Source organism: Mustela lutreola, chromosome 9, assembly GCF_030435805.1.
Source record: "Mustela lutreola isolate mMusLut2 chromosome 9, mMusLut2.pri, whole genome shotgun sequence".
Lineage (NCBI taxonomy): Eukaryota > Metazoa > Chordata > Mammalia > Carnivora > Mustelidae > Mustela > Mustela lutreola.
The window spans coordinates 60,582,421-60,596,154 of NC_081298.1; the positions used below are offsets into that span (position 1 = coordinate 60,582,421).

The 13,734-nt window shown below is 50.9% G+C and overlaps 1 long non-coding RNA gene across 1 annotated transcript; it reads left to right on the forward strand.

Annotated features, from left to right (window-relative positions):
• Positions 1-8,664: 8,664 nt before the first annotated feature.
• LOC131807680 (uncharacterized) lies at positions 8,665-12,509 on the forward strand. Its single transcript, XR_009344577.1, has 3 exons — positions 8,665-10,391; positions 11,139-11,177; positions 12,192-12,509. It is a non-coding gene; the product is annotated as an uncharacterized LOC131807680 (long non-coding RNA).
• Positions 12,510-13,734: the final 1,225 nt, after the last annotated feature.

Below are 13,734 nucleotides of genomic sequence, written 5' to 3' on the forward strand. Positions count from 1 at the left end.
AATCAAACAGAGCTCAAGTTCGATCTTTGTCACCCACCTAGACCCCTCCCACTCAGTCATGCCACCTGAAGGGTCTATTTTTTATCCGGAGATGGTGAGGAGGGGTGACTGGCAGATTCAAGAATCTCAACTCTCAGACGAGATGCCAACGCTTGGATACAAGATCTGTCTCAGCCCTGGATTCTATCAAGTGCAAATAGTACTAGGTCCACGTTAATAAACCCAATACTCACACAAGAATTCTAACTGTTGAATAGTAAGAGTGCAGCCTTATTACAAAAACACAATGCAGCAAAAAAGTCCCAAGCCGCCACTGAGAATATGGAGGGGGTTGAGAATAGTTGCATTTAGATATTTCATTCCAGTCTGTACTATGGAATAGGCAAGGACACAATATTTATATAACAATATCGACAGTTCTTAGGGTTTCCTTTTATCACAGTCAAGAAAAAAAAATGGCAGAGAGGAAAAAGAATACACTTAGTTGGAAACAACTTATCCTTATTTCCAGACCAAATCCTACAATTGAATTTAGTCTCTTAAATTTGGGTAAATTGCATGATTTTGTTTCCACTCTGACCTTTGGAATCTGGCTGATTAAGGCTCAGTCTGCAAGGGCAGCTGGTCTGTCCTTCGACCAAACCGACCCACGAGAAACCAGGCAACCAGCTAGGAATCATCTAGTATCTGGTTAATCTTTACTGCTTCCAAATGCCCAGATTGTTCAACTGCCTGCATTTGAAGGTGTGTGAAGCTTTTCCCTCTCATCTTTGTCCTGCCACAGGAGGACATGAAGGACGGTCTTCAGGGGGAAGGGTCACTCTACAACTTAGAAGAGATTCATTGGCAGCGACTGAGCCCTGAGGCGGTGGCCTCCCAGCCAAGCCACACACGGAGGGCACGCACCAGCTTGCCTCTGATTCTACGTCTCTCTCCTTGGACTGAATGGGACCGTGGGAATTTGGGTGGCCTTAGCACACACTATCATCAGCGGAAAGCCTCATTGCAGACTGTAAAAGGAAGACACCGAAATTAACCACTGTGTTCCACTATCTGTGGTCTCTGGGTTTATGGAGAGGACATTTTGCAGGCTAACTGTGTGTTAAGGATACACTTTGGCTATCTCCCCTGGCAGGGTCAGTTGGAGGGAGAGCTAATCACTCAGTAAACAGAGAAGAGAGATGCTTATACTTAATAAGCCATTGCAAATGGAAAAAGCAAGCTCCTAGTCGATGTGATTCTCTCTAGAAACAAATGGCTTGGATCCAAACACTACAAAGCCTTTCAGAATGCTGAGGGGTCTCCTGGTCCCAGGGCCCTCAGGACGTAATCCTTCTGCCTCGTCTCTTTCACATGGAAGTAGCTTTAACAAGGGAAGAGGAAATGATTGTGCGTGCATGCGTTTGTCACAGCCGTGATTTTTTTTTCTTTTGTCTTAAGTTACGGGAGCTCCTGATGTGCAGCATATCCTTCCCTCTAGGGAACAGACGCGGCAATTAAAGGGGAGGGCCAGACGGAGCCTCCGCAGCACCCTTCCCCAAGGGGCTGCCCCGCCCCCTCCCCCGCCCCACCCAACCCAAGAGAGCTGCAGCACAGTCGAGCTGTGGCTGTTCAGCAAGTGGCAAAGTTGGCCTGTTGGCAGAAGGGAGGTCGAGGTCCCTGCCAAGGCTTGCTGCTCTGGTTTCTCTCATCTCTGGCCCGTGCCAACCCTCCTGTCAGATGGAAGGAACAGTGTGCTTCAGTGGGCCAAAGAAAGCTCTGCGACCCCGCCACCACCACCGTCCTCTCTAGGTAGCATCTTGTGCCCATTCTAGATAGTTCCACTTAAAATGTGGGCAATAAAAACACTAACTGGGGGTACTTGGCTGGCTCAGTTGGTACAGCGGGTGACTCTTCATCTCAGGGTCCTGAGCTTAAGCCCCATGCTGGTGGGGGGGGGCAGTGGTGGGTAGAGTTTACTTAAAACGAAAAACAAAAAAACCCTCAAAACCACTAGCCTGTTTCCCTGGGCACTACTTTAAAAAAAAGAAGGAAGGATAATAGAGCACTTTGTAAATACACTACACATAATACTAAATAAAGCTGATATGAGGTTACTGCCAGACAGGGCCATGGAAGGAAGTGGGGGGATGCTTTGTACAAGAGAGAGCTCCCAACCAAGGAATTCTACCAGTAGAATGGCAGCCCCCCTCCCCCGCCCCGGCTTGCACATTTCCTTCTGTTCTTTCCCTAGGAAAAAGGACTTCAGAGATTTCCACCAGTCCACATGGCCAATGTCTGGGACACTAGCATCTTTTAGTTGGAAGAAATCAAAGAATCCAGGAGGAAGACAAGACCATTCACCTGCCTCTCCTCTCTACTTAAGAGAGTGTGAGTCTCTGGTCTCCTTCTGCAAACAAAGAAAGGAACAAGTTTACTAATCTGTGTCCCTTCCATGTTCCAGCTTGTGATGACAAAGTGATGCCAAAACACGGTCATCAAATAGTGTTTGTTCTGTGTACTCCTCTATTTTGGCCATTTCTAGAACTGGACTCAAAACTAAAGATCAGAGATTTGAAATGATTACCTGGATATTTCCACTCTGCCAAAAACCTCTGGCTAATTTGTCTGATCAGTGTTATTTCATTATGTGTGTACATTTACACTTGAAAAGAAGTTTTAAAAGCACAGTGAGATACCACTTCACACCCATCAGGATGGCTATTATTATTATTAAGAAGAAGAAGAAGAAAAAGAAGAAAAACCCAGGACATAACAAGTGGTGGTGAGGATGTGGAGAAATGGGAATTCTTGTTCATGGCTGGTGGGAATGCAAAATGGTAGGACCGCTCCCCCCAAAATTAGATGTAGACATCTCATATAACCTGGCAATTGCACTTCTAGGTATAGACCCCAAAGAAGAGAAAGTAGGATCTCAAAGAGATACTTGTACACTCATGTTCATAGCAACATTATTCACGATAGGCAACAGGTGGACCCAGCTCAAGTGTCCATTGCTGGATGAATGAAGACCTGAAATGTGGTCTGTCCATACAATAGACTATTATTCAGTCTTAAAAGGGAAGTAAATTCTGGCTGGTGATAGAACATGGATGAACCAGGAGGACTTGAAGCTGAGTGAAGTAAGCCAGCCATAAAAGGTCAGATACGGGATGATTCCACTTCCATGAGATACCTGGTGGAGGCAAATCCATAAAGACAGAACGTAGAATGGCTCCCTAGGGCCTGGGAGGAAGGAGGCAATGGGGGGTTTGTATTTCAAGGATACAGAGTTTCCATTTAAATGAAAATTCTGCGGATGGATGGCAGGGATGTTTGTACCCAATGGGAATGTCCTTAGTGCTATTGAACAATACACCTGAAAATGGTTAACAGGATAACAGGATAACAAGAAAAATATTAGTCCATCTGATATCATGGTCTACCCTCATAACATACTTGAGGGAGGAAAAGGCTTTCTGATCTCCATTCTATAAACCAAGGAAGGCAGGACAGGGGCTGTCACTGAGATCCACCACTTCCTCCTGGAATCTGGACTCTAGCCCAGCCCCATCTGACCGCATCGCCAGCTCCAACCATCCTGTCCAAGGCGGTCCACAGGCCCTCCCTGCCTCCGGCCCTTTGCTCCAAGGCACTAGAGACAGGACCCCCCCACGGTTAAACCTTAGGATGTCTGACAGTTGTGGGATCTCAGGAGAGGGTGATCAGGCCTGACGGCACCTCTCCTTGTCCTCCTCCTTTCACAGAGGGTCAGAGACATCAGCCCCTCTGCTGTCCTCCTAGACTCTGCAGATCTCCCGACCTGACCGGAGGGCATGGTTCCTGCTTCTATCGCCTGTGAGTTCCTCCCAGTGGCCTGGAACCTTCAGGAGAGGCCTGGATCTCCTCAAATGCCAGCCACCTCCTGGGTAGGTGGGTCCCTCCTTTCCATTCCCTTCCTTTTCCCTCTTCAGACACCCTTCCTTCCTGGACTTCAGCGCTTCCCACTCTCCAGGGCAGCTCTTCAGAACCCAATCCCTCCCTCCCTGGGGACAGGAAAGCTCTCCCCAGGCCAGCACAGGACCAACACCCCCTCAGTTGAGCCCTTCTTTTTTGTTACAATACTGTTATCCTCTCTCACCTCCTTTCTTCATCCCTCTGGAAGCTTCTTTGGCTGCTCTGCATTACGTGGCTGTTCCTTTTGGAAAACAGGTGTGCCCTCCCAGGGCTTCTTGGGACTTTCCATCACAGCCCAAAAGGAAAAAGAGAGAACTTGAAAAACACCAGGACCCTATTAAGGCAGGTGCAAGACAATCCGTCCTCTTCTGTGGCCTGGAGGAGTCCGGAAGGGAGGCGAGGACAGGGGAGCTGGGGACAGTCCCAGGGGACAGGCAGACAGGCGGCGCAGGCATGCTTCCTTGGGAAAGTGGGCTTCGGGGTGGTGGTGGTGGGTGCTCCGGAGTTCCAAAGCATGTATGTCTGCGTGTGCTGGGGGGGGGGGGTTGTGTGTCTAGCCCCGATGTACGAGGAGAGTGGGGGAGGGGATCCTCCACGCCTGGGAGTCTCCCCCCACCCCACCCCCAGTCCAGCCTCGCGGGTCCTGACCTCCACCCAGCGCCAACTTTTTGCTGCTTCCGTTAGATGGCGCTCAAGACTTTCTAACCACTTGCGAAAGTGAGCCTGGCCCGGAACAAAAAGCACCGCGGGGTGTGAGTGTGAGCGTGAGTGTGAGTGTGTGTCATTGGGAGGGCGTGCGCGAGGCCGGGCACAGGCGCGGGCGTCGCCCTGGCACCACGCAGGGCCGGGTCGCGGGTCAGCCGGTCCCCGGGCGGGAGCGCGCAACCAGGAGGGCCTCCGCACGGCCGGCCGAGAACTTTCGCTTTTTCCTCGCCCAAGTGGGAAACACTTGGGTTCGCAGCCGGACCCCAGGCTGCGCTCCTCTAGAGGAGGGAGCGCCGGGCCGCAGGCCTGGGGATGCAGGCGCGGGCGGCCGGAGGAAGGCGGGTGCAGGGCAAGCGGGAGGAGAGGGCCCGCGCTGCGCGGCTGGGCGACCTGGGGCGCAGACAGCAGTTTCGGGATGCACTCACCGCCACCCTTTCCTCCGCCCGGACTGACGGCCCCAGCTCTCCTTTTAAGAGCAGGGGACAGGTGCGGGGTTTGTTGTTTTAACCGTTCAAAGGCAACTGTTTAGTGCAAGGTTTAATAAACTTAGCGCGTTCGTGCGTCTCCAACAGACAAGGGCAAACTTTCTTGCTGGCCCCAATGCAGGTTAAGCCCGAGTGCTGCAGTCTAACAGCTTCCGTTTTAAAAAAGACCCTGGGTACCTTAAGACGTAAGATACGATCGCTGATTTTAAAATAACCGATTAGGGATCCAGGTGGGAGCTTTGTCTCCACCACCAGGAGCATGTCTCCTTCCACGCCCTCCAAAAAAAGTGACTCGACGAGAAGGCACTCCCTTCTCCTGATCCTCTCCTTAATGTCAGTCTGAGCGGGCACCGAGGCGGAGTGGGGATAAGTCGCCCCAACCTCGAGAACACAGGAGCCAGAGACCTTCCTTTGTGCCTCCCCTCGGGTGTGAACTTTGTCGCGCGGTCCGTTCTCCTTTAAGAAAGTCGCGATCTCTGAATATAACGCCTGCGCCAGCCGGCGGGACACTGGGAAGCCCAGGAGCCCACCCGCTTGGATCCCCGCGCGTGTTGCGACCCAGGCGCGGGGCGAGCGCGTCCACACCAGCGGGCCGCAGCGAGAACCCGGGTCAGGGAGGGCGGGGGCTAAAGGGAGCAAAGGGCTAGGAGCAAAGGGGCTGGGGCCGGGGAGCCGGGCGCGGGGTGAGCGGGCCGTGCCGTTCATTTCCATAAGAAAGCTGAAATCTCTGCTGGAGGGAGGATTTCTCGTCCCGACCGCCCTCCCCCTAGACCCGGTTTTCTGCAAGAAGCGGGCTTGGGAGCTCAGAGCCCTACGTGTGCGCGCTGGTCTTTGATGGTATTGATAAAATGTGGTTTCAAATGCTGCCCCGACTGAGGCCGGTTTCCTGTCTGCGTGCGGAGTGGAAGGACCGCGCGGGGTGAGTCCAGAGCGCCGGGGAGCGGGCAGGAGTAGCAGGGGAAGAGGAGAGGGAGGGCGGCCGGGAGGCGCAGAGGAAGTTCTCCGGTGGGATTCTCAAAAGGAGAGCTGGGATGAACCAAGATCCCAAGGCCAGAAGACTGGGGGTGGGGGGCCGTGGCGGGGGGGGGGAGCGCGTGATCTGGGAAGAAGGCTCGCGAAGCCCCCAACCCAGTCGCCTGGCTGGTGAGAAGGTCTGGCCCGTTCCGCGGTGTCCTTCTTCAAAGATCGAGGGAAACTTCCTCAGCGCCACAGACCCTCTTCCTGAGAAGGAATAAAGTGAACTTGCTTACGTACTTGATTCCACGGACGTTTCAGTTGTTCCTGCTTTCGCCTTGAGTCCCTTTTCGGCTTTCAGTGTGAACACCACCCATGTGTCCTCAATTTCTATAGTGTGTGTGTGTAATCTATTATATCTATATCTATATATATATATATATATAAAATATTATATATATATATATATAATCTCCTAGGTACTTTATGATCCCATCTGGAGAAATTAAAACCCAGATCTGTAATGTTTATTCTTAGATAGTTTACAAAAAGCAGGGGAAAAAAATGTGTGAGACACATGTCTGCAAATATAACAAAAGTACTTTCCCTTCTGCTTGAAAAAGTTGCCTGCAAATGGCTTCCCTTTACTGGTTCTGGACCACCTGTACTTATCCCAAGAAACTAAATGGGGTCAGGAAGAAAGCGCCAATCAGATCAAGCAATTAAATACCAATTATGACTATTAGTGACTTTATTACTCATGATTGGAGTGGAGGACTTCAAACCTGCTCAAGATAATCAAACTGTTTCAAAAGTCTGCTACCTAAGTTTTTTTTTTTTTTTTTTTTTTTTTTAAACAGCACTCCACCCCCAATAAAGGAGGTAAGAGGATAGAAGATAGAGGGGATCTTTTCAAAAAGTACTCCAATAGGTTTCCTATAGTCGATGCTGAATTTCTTTCTTTCAACAAAGTTTATTGCCATTTCTGATAAATGACAGGGTCCACTTTTCTGGCGGGCATCTAGTTTGGCAGTGTGTGGCTGCTGATGGGGATTCCAAAGTCTGGATGCAGAATTGGGGTGGGGAGGGTGTTTTCTCCCACCAGCAACTCTGGGACTGCTTAAGCCCCAGAGGATTTTTAAGGAGCAAGTGTTATAAACCTTCAGATGGGGTAAAACTTACTGGGATGGTTGGGAGGTAAAGAAGTGAGGGATGGTGAACTCAGGGAATAAAGGAGACATAAGGAACTTGGCTTAGGGTTTAAGTTTCCTTTTTTGCTCCTGGGTTGACATGGTTTGGGCCTGTCAAAAGCTGAGCGACTGTTTGAAACATAAAGGTTCCTGAGAGGAGTCTCTTGGGTTTAAAGGCTGCTGTGGTTGGGTCTCTTTATTAATTGATTGTGGTGAGGATTCCATGGTAAAAAGAGAGGATGGGGCAGCCTGCAGGGCCACCAGGAAGCAGGTGGGCGAAGCAGCCAGACCATTTCCGTGTGTGTCGCCTCCCCTCATTGCCCTTGAATTCAACCCCCTCCTATGGGCCTGTCAGGACGCTGGGTGAGTTGGGACCCTGAATTTCGGGTCTGTCTGCTTTGGGCCGTCTCCCCAGCACCTTTGTTCATGGGTGGAAGACCACAGCAGCATCACACATCTTGTTCTGATGTATTTACCGGGCTGGTCTGGAAATGCCCAGGCTGCATGGTGGAAACCCGAGCTGCTTACGACAAGCAAACTCCCCTGAGAAGCCTGTAAAAGTTTGGACAGTTTCAGAGTGCTGGGTGGCCCCTTCTGTTGATGTGAAGCACACGGTCACCTCCTCCCAGTTCTAGCTTGTTAGAGTTAATTGCCCTTCAGTGAGAGCATCTCACACCTCAGCCAATACCTCCGAGGAGGACTCCTCTGTAGGTGACAGGAGAGCGTGGAACCATCTAGGACACCAGGAAGGTCCCCAAACCTCACCCGAATGAAATGAGCCTGGGATGGTCTCCTTTCCATTGAGATACATGTCTCTTCTGCCAGGCTCTGGCCATGACCTACAGAAGACCCTTGAGTCCAGAGACTCAAACTACGCTCACTTCCTTGAGTGCTCAGGCAGCCAACCCCAGAAGCAGATCTTCACAGGACAGCCTCATAGGTCCATAGCAAATTTGCTGCTGACCCTGAGAATGCCGCGAAAGAGGGGGCCAGAGCTGGCATGAAGCACCCCTTACCCTTAGCCATTTGGGCCCTGCCTACCACTGACCCTGGCAGGGAGGGGAGAGGGGCAGGGCTTGGGAACAGGGCTAAGAAAAACCATTGTTCCCGGCCTTGGGTCAGCTGCAGACAAGCCTGAGACAACAATTCCTAGGAGGAGGAGTGAGGGTGGAGGGTGGAGCTGGCCCTCTGGTTCTCTCTGGCTGTAGCACCAGGAGTTCTAGGGCTCTGTGCTAGGGAAAGAGAGAGAGAGAGAGAGAGAGAGAGAGAGAGAGAGAGAGAGAGAGAGAGAGAGAAAGGCTGGCGGTACTTGCTTTCTCAGGAAACCTGGTTGGGGAGTCTGGTCAGAGTTGGAGGCAGTTGTTCAAGGTGTCAGGCCAGGAGAAGGAGTTCCATCTGTTCCCTGCACCCCAGTAAATACAGAGAAATTCTGTTCCTTAAAAAGAAATGTTAGAGCTTTAGACTTTTCCCAGCCAGAAACCTACCTAGTTTCCTCAAGGTTGCTTGTTAGCTATATCCCATCCTGCCTCTTTTCCCCTTTGTGGCCTCCGGTTGCATTTCGGGGGGCTTTAGATAATGCTGCTCGTGTCAGCAAGCTTCCCTGTCTCCAGCCGCACCCCATCTCCCTTTATGGAATTGTAGTCGAAAACCAAACGCGCACACACACAAATTCTCGTTAAAATTTTCTGCTATTCTTCCTGACTGGAAGAGTTGACAAGACGGAGACATTAAGTTGCATAAAATACAGTGGACTGATCAGCCAGAATGCATCTCATTTGCACTTGTACGAAGTCGGGGTATGAGCTGGTGTCACTCACGGCCTCCAGTCCTCTTTGCCGTGCTGCACTGCCTGGCTGGAATTTTCTAGCAGGCCCCACTGTGGAGGCCATTTGTGAGGTTGGAGCCTTCCCCCCCAGCCCAGGCCATTCAAGGTGAGGGGGGGGTGGAATTGGGGAGGGCAGAGGCCTCTGGAGGCCTGGCCCGAGGGCTTGGGCCAGCTTGGGGAGACCTTCCTCTCTGGGACGCTCAGACAGCTGGATGCCCCAGGTCTGCAGTGATTCCAAGGGGATCCCTCTGGCTTGAATGAAAGGGGACACCATGAAGGAGAGGGATGGTCACTGAGCACATTTTCTACCCACTTCTACCCATCTCCCTAAGTTTTGTTCTCATTCCCTGCTTTGTCCCCAGTGGAGGGGTCCCTGGGCCTGATAGTTTCCTTCACCTCCTCCTCCTCCTGACCTCAGACAGAGCCTGAGGGCTTCTCTCTTTTCTCCTGTCTCCCTGAGCTCCACTCCTGGGCTCCAGAGTTCCAGAAAAAAATGCCTTTCTCATCAGCTCCCAGAGGCACCTGGCATCTGCTCAGAGAGCCTCAGGATCCCAGCGGGGGTACTAGAGGAAGTTTGGAGTCTTTATGCTGTTCCCCCTCACCACTCACAATCACCTTCCAGCTTTGGTGTCCACTTTTCCTGCCCCAGATGCTGAGGCTTCAGATTCCTATCTACCAATTCGTACCCAGCACTTGGGTGCTGGGTAACTGCCAGGGTATATTGGAGGCTGGAGTCCTGGAGGCCTTAGTGGTAGAAGGTCCAGAGGAAATGGGGTCTTCTGGGAGTCTCAGTGGGGGTGGTGGGAGGGCCTGAGTGCCCCAGCTTAGCCTCCTTTGAGCACCCCCAAAAGCGTGTCCCGGGTGCTTCTTTTCCACCGTGTTCTGCCTGCTTTCCTTGCAAAGGTCATGGGACTCGGACTTCCGCCAATCCTAGGAGCTCCCCTTTTCTTCAGTGCTTTTCTTGCCCAGCAGGGAGGCTTCTGGACTGCTTCTGGGCCTCCACTGCCAGTCCCGGACTTCGGCCTGTGACCTTCCCGGAGGGGTGGGGAGCCAAGGGCCAGGGATGTTGCCCAACAAGACCACCGCCTCACAGGGCCTGGACCACAGACGAGGGCCTTCGGACCCAGGCGCAGCCAGCCACCCACCCGTGCCCGCGGTGGCCTGCAGCAGCGCAGGGGCCAGGGCTGTGGAGCTGGGCAGCCAGCCCTGCACCATTGACAGCCGGGGCACGTCTGCAGCGCCCCAGGGAACAATCAATGGACTCTGTGTCCCGGGAGCTGGGGACACGCCTGTAAGGTGTGTGATAATTTAAAGATCCTTGGTACTACTTTTGCATGAATCCTTTGTTACAGCTTTGTCAGTTCGCATGCCTGCAGCAGCTCCCCCTCCCGGGTCCTCCCCCCACCCCCCCATCTTGTTCCCCCTGGCGAAAGGGATTTGGCACTGGGGATCTGCCCAGACCCACTCCCCAGCTCCACAGCCCCTCCTGCAAAACCGCTTGTCCCTTAGTTGTGATCCACCGCCCCCCCCCCCCCCAATCGTGCTTGGGGCAGATGAACACAGTTCAACCGCCTTTGCCTTGGGAGGCTCTTCTGGAAGAACAGGCTTTCTGAACCTCGGAGGGCTGCAGGGGTGGACTCCTGCTGCAGGTGAATGAGTGGCTCACCTGCCTCAGCATCTGGGGGACTGCAATGGGCACAGCAGGGTGCATGGGGGAAGGGGGAACCTGCTCTTCCAGAGTAAGGGTTGGAGGATTCCTTCAGAAAGAGCAAGGGTGAGGATAACTCAGAGCTCAGAACTGATGGCCTCTACTAGCCAGGCATCAGGGCCACCAAATCCCAGCTTCCTTGGGTCAGATTGCCCTCCCCTCCAAACCCCAAATCAGGCATGACTCCTCTTCCGGCCAAAGCACAGCTCTAGCTAGGGTGTTTAAAGAATGCTTGGTCACAGAGAATGTGTAGGAAAATTTACATGCTTCATCCTATATGACTATACATTTCCCATAGATTTCCTATATAATTTGTCTTCATCCCTCTTTTCCAGGCCTTTCTGCCTGCACAGTCACTGGGAGAAAAATCAAGTGTAAGCTCCTCTCCCTGCAGAAGGTTCTGTATGTTATGTAATGCTCACATGGGGTTCCTCAGGTTACCATTTTGCTGCAAATCAGCCGCCACACGGTTTTCTGGCCCTGAGATGGGGGTGAGATCCTCAGGGTGATGCTAATGTGGGTGGGGGCCTTCATTCCCTGGAGACTTTTACTCCCCTCCTTGAAGCCCAGGAACAAGGCCCAGGAACAAAGTGGGTAAGTAACTGATCTGCCTTTTGGTCTCTCCCCTCCCTTTTACCCCTTCACTTGCAGGTCCTCCTCTTTGATACATAGAGGAAAGCCTGTGGGATTGAGGTACCTATGTAAATAGTGATGACCTCGGTGCCCCTTCTCATTGAAAAGCAGAAAGTCCATTGCAGGTGCTGGCTGCTCAGTGGCCCCACTTCCACTCGCCTAGACTTCACTGGACCCAAGACCCCTTACTTTGCCTCCTTCCCTTGTTGAAAACATCCAGGACAACTATTAAATAGTTCTCAGAAGAGTTAAAGATATGTCTCGGGGTCAAAACATATTTAAAGCCCTGGATGAATCTTAAAGGAATACAATCAGTAGGACGGCCTGAGCACCTTTGAAAGACTGCCCCCCACCACCTCACCGCCCTCCAAAATGCTTGTTAAAAATACTTTGTTATTGTGTTCCTTAATGGGTTTTTCCACATTGTAACCTACAGATTCTCAAGACCAAGCTACTAAAACATTAATTTCCCTTTTGTTAGTTTCTGGGTGATACTACACTTTCTGATTAAACTTACTGAATTTATTTTTAAAAACTTGGCTGGGAGAGTTTTCAACCTTGGAAGTGTGAGTGAAACATAGATGCTCTCCCTCCCAGATTCCTACAGGAGTTGGGGGAGTGGGACAAACCCTGACTCACACCTCCAAGTTGGCCTGTCTCAACCTGGACAGAGCGAGGGTAGCAGGTTTTGTCACCTTTCATGCCAGTGCTGGAACAGAGTGAGCTCCTTGAAATGAATATCTATTCTATTTCAGTGTGCAGCGTTCTGGCCGACTAAATGGGCTTGCCTTCTGCGGAGAGGCAGTCCTGGAGGACATAACTCAGGAGCCATCTCCCAGGAAACTCTTCATCAGAACATCCCTTGTCCTTCTGTATTTGTTTTTTTGCTTTTGTATTAAAAAGCTGTTTTGGGGGCTGCCTGGGTGGCTCAGTGGGTTAACCCTTTGCCTTTGGCTTAGGTCAAGATCTCAGGGTCCTGGGATCGAACCCCGCATCTGCTCAGCAGGGAATCTGCTTCCCTCACTCTCTACCTGCCCCTCTGCCTACTTGTGATCTCTATCAAATAAATAAAAAAATTTTCAAAAAAAGGTTTTTTTTTTTTTCAAAAGCTGTTTTTTGTTTCCCTCTCAGCGCCTGTTCTGTTATTTTGCAGCGACAACAATGAAACATGAACAGTTGATCATTCTTTTTGTCCTCTGTAAAAGTGTCGTGTATTGGGGATGTCACAAAGCCCTAGACACACCTCAGCGTGTCCTGTGCTTTTGATGGTTACTTGCTACTCACCGGGTCACGAAGGACCCACGCTTGATTCTGCCTTCCCCCCAGATGATTCTCCCAAACAAGGTCCCTCTTCCCAACTTGCAGATTCACTTAAATGTGGCTTCTCAAAATCAGAAGGACCAAACTCAGGTTCTCCAGGGAAGTCGTACTGGTTTATACAGTGACTGGGCAGCCTCCCCAGGATGACTCCTCTCAAGAAGGAGGGAGAACGACAGACATGTTTCCAGAGACATTTCTAAAACTATGGCAACTAAGTGAGTTTCACGGATAAAATTCTGGTATATTCTCAGTCAGCTCAAGTTATTTAAATTTTAGTTTTGTTCCCACGTATAGGCACGCACACGCCAACTAGGATTACGTTAGCGGCGCATTTTCACTGGACAACTCTGGTGTCAGCAGCCACGGACCAACAAACTTATTTTCTGAAGAGTGGAAAAGAAAAAAAGCAAAAAGCTCTCCATCTCTTTTCAGTGGTTATTTTATGCTGCTTAACACCCCAAAAAGACAAGAATTGCCTGGACTTCCCAGCTTCTTTTTCTAGGAACAGGTAACTAACCATGCTCTTTCCCCTCCCCCCCAAGACCCAGCTATTTTTAAAAGCTAAAATTTCTCTTTCCAAAGGGAGGAAAAGGAACGAATTTCATTAATGAATTACTTACATGGAATGTGACTTGTCTGGGGTCAATTGTATTTGTAAATAAACGGCTTCCTGTTTATTATACACGTTTTACCAAAAAACGGATTCTAATGCCTCTGAGCACTTAACACAGCAAATATTTCAACTTCTGGTTTGATCCCCCCCCCCTCTTTTTTTCCTACTCACTAGAAAGAAATCCGGTAAAACAGTCATTTGGGTGTGGGGTGAAGGGGGAAGGTATCGTTATCCTTAAGCATCCAGACTGCCCTGGGGAAGTCACCCCTTTAAGTTCTCAGGTATGCCAAAGTGCGAGCGAGGGGTTTTGGCTCTCGGGGAATGATATTGGGACCCATTTGGAGAGTTTCACTTTGCCCCTGGAT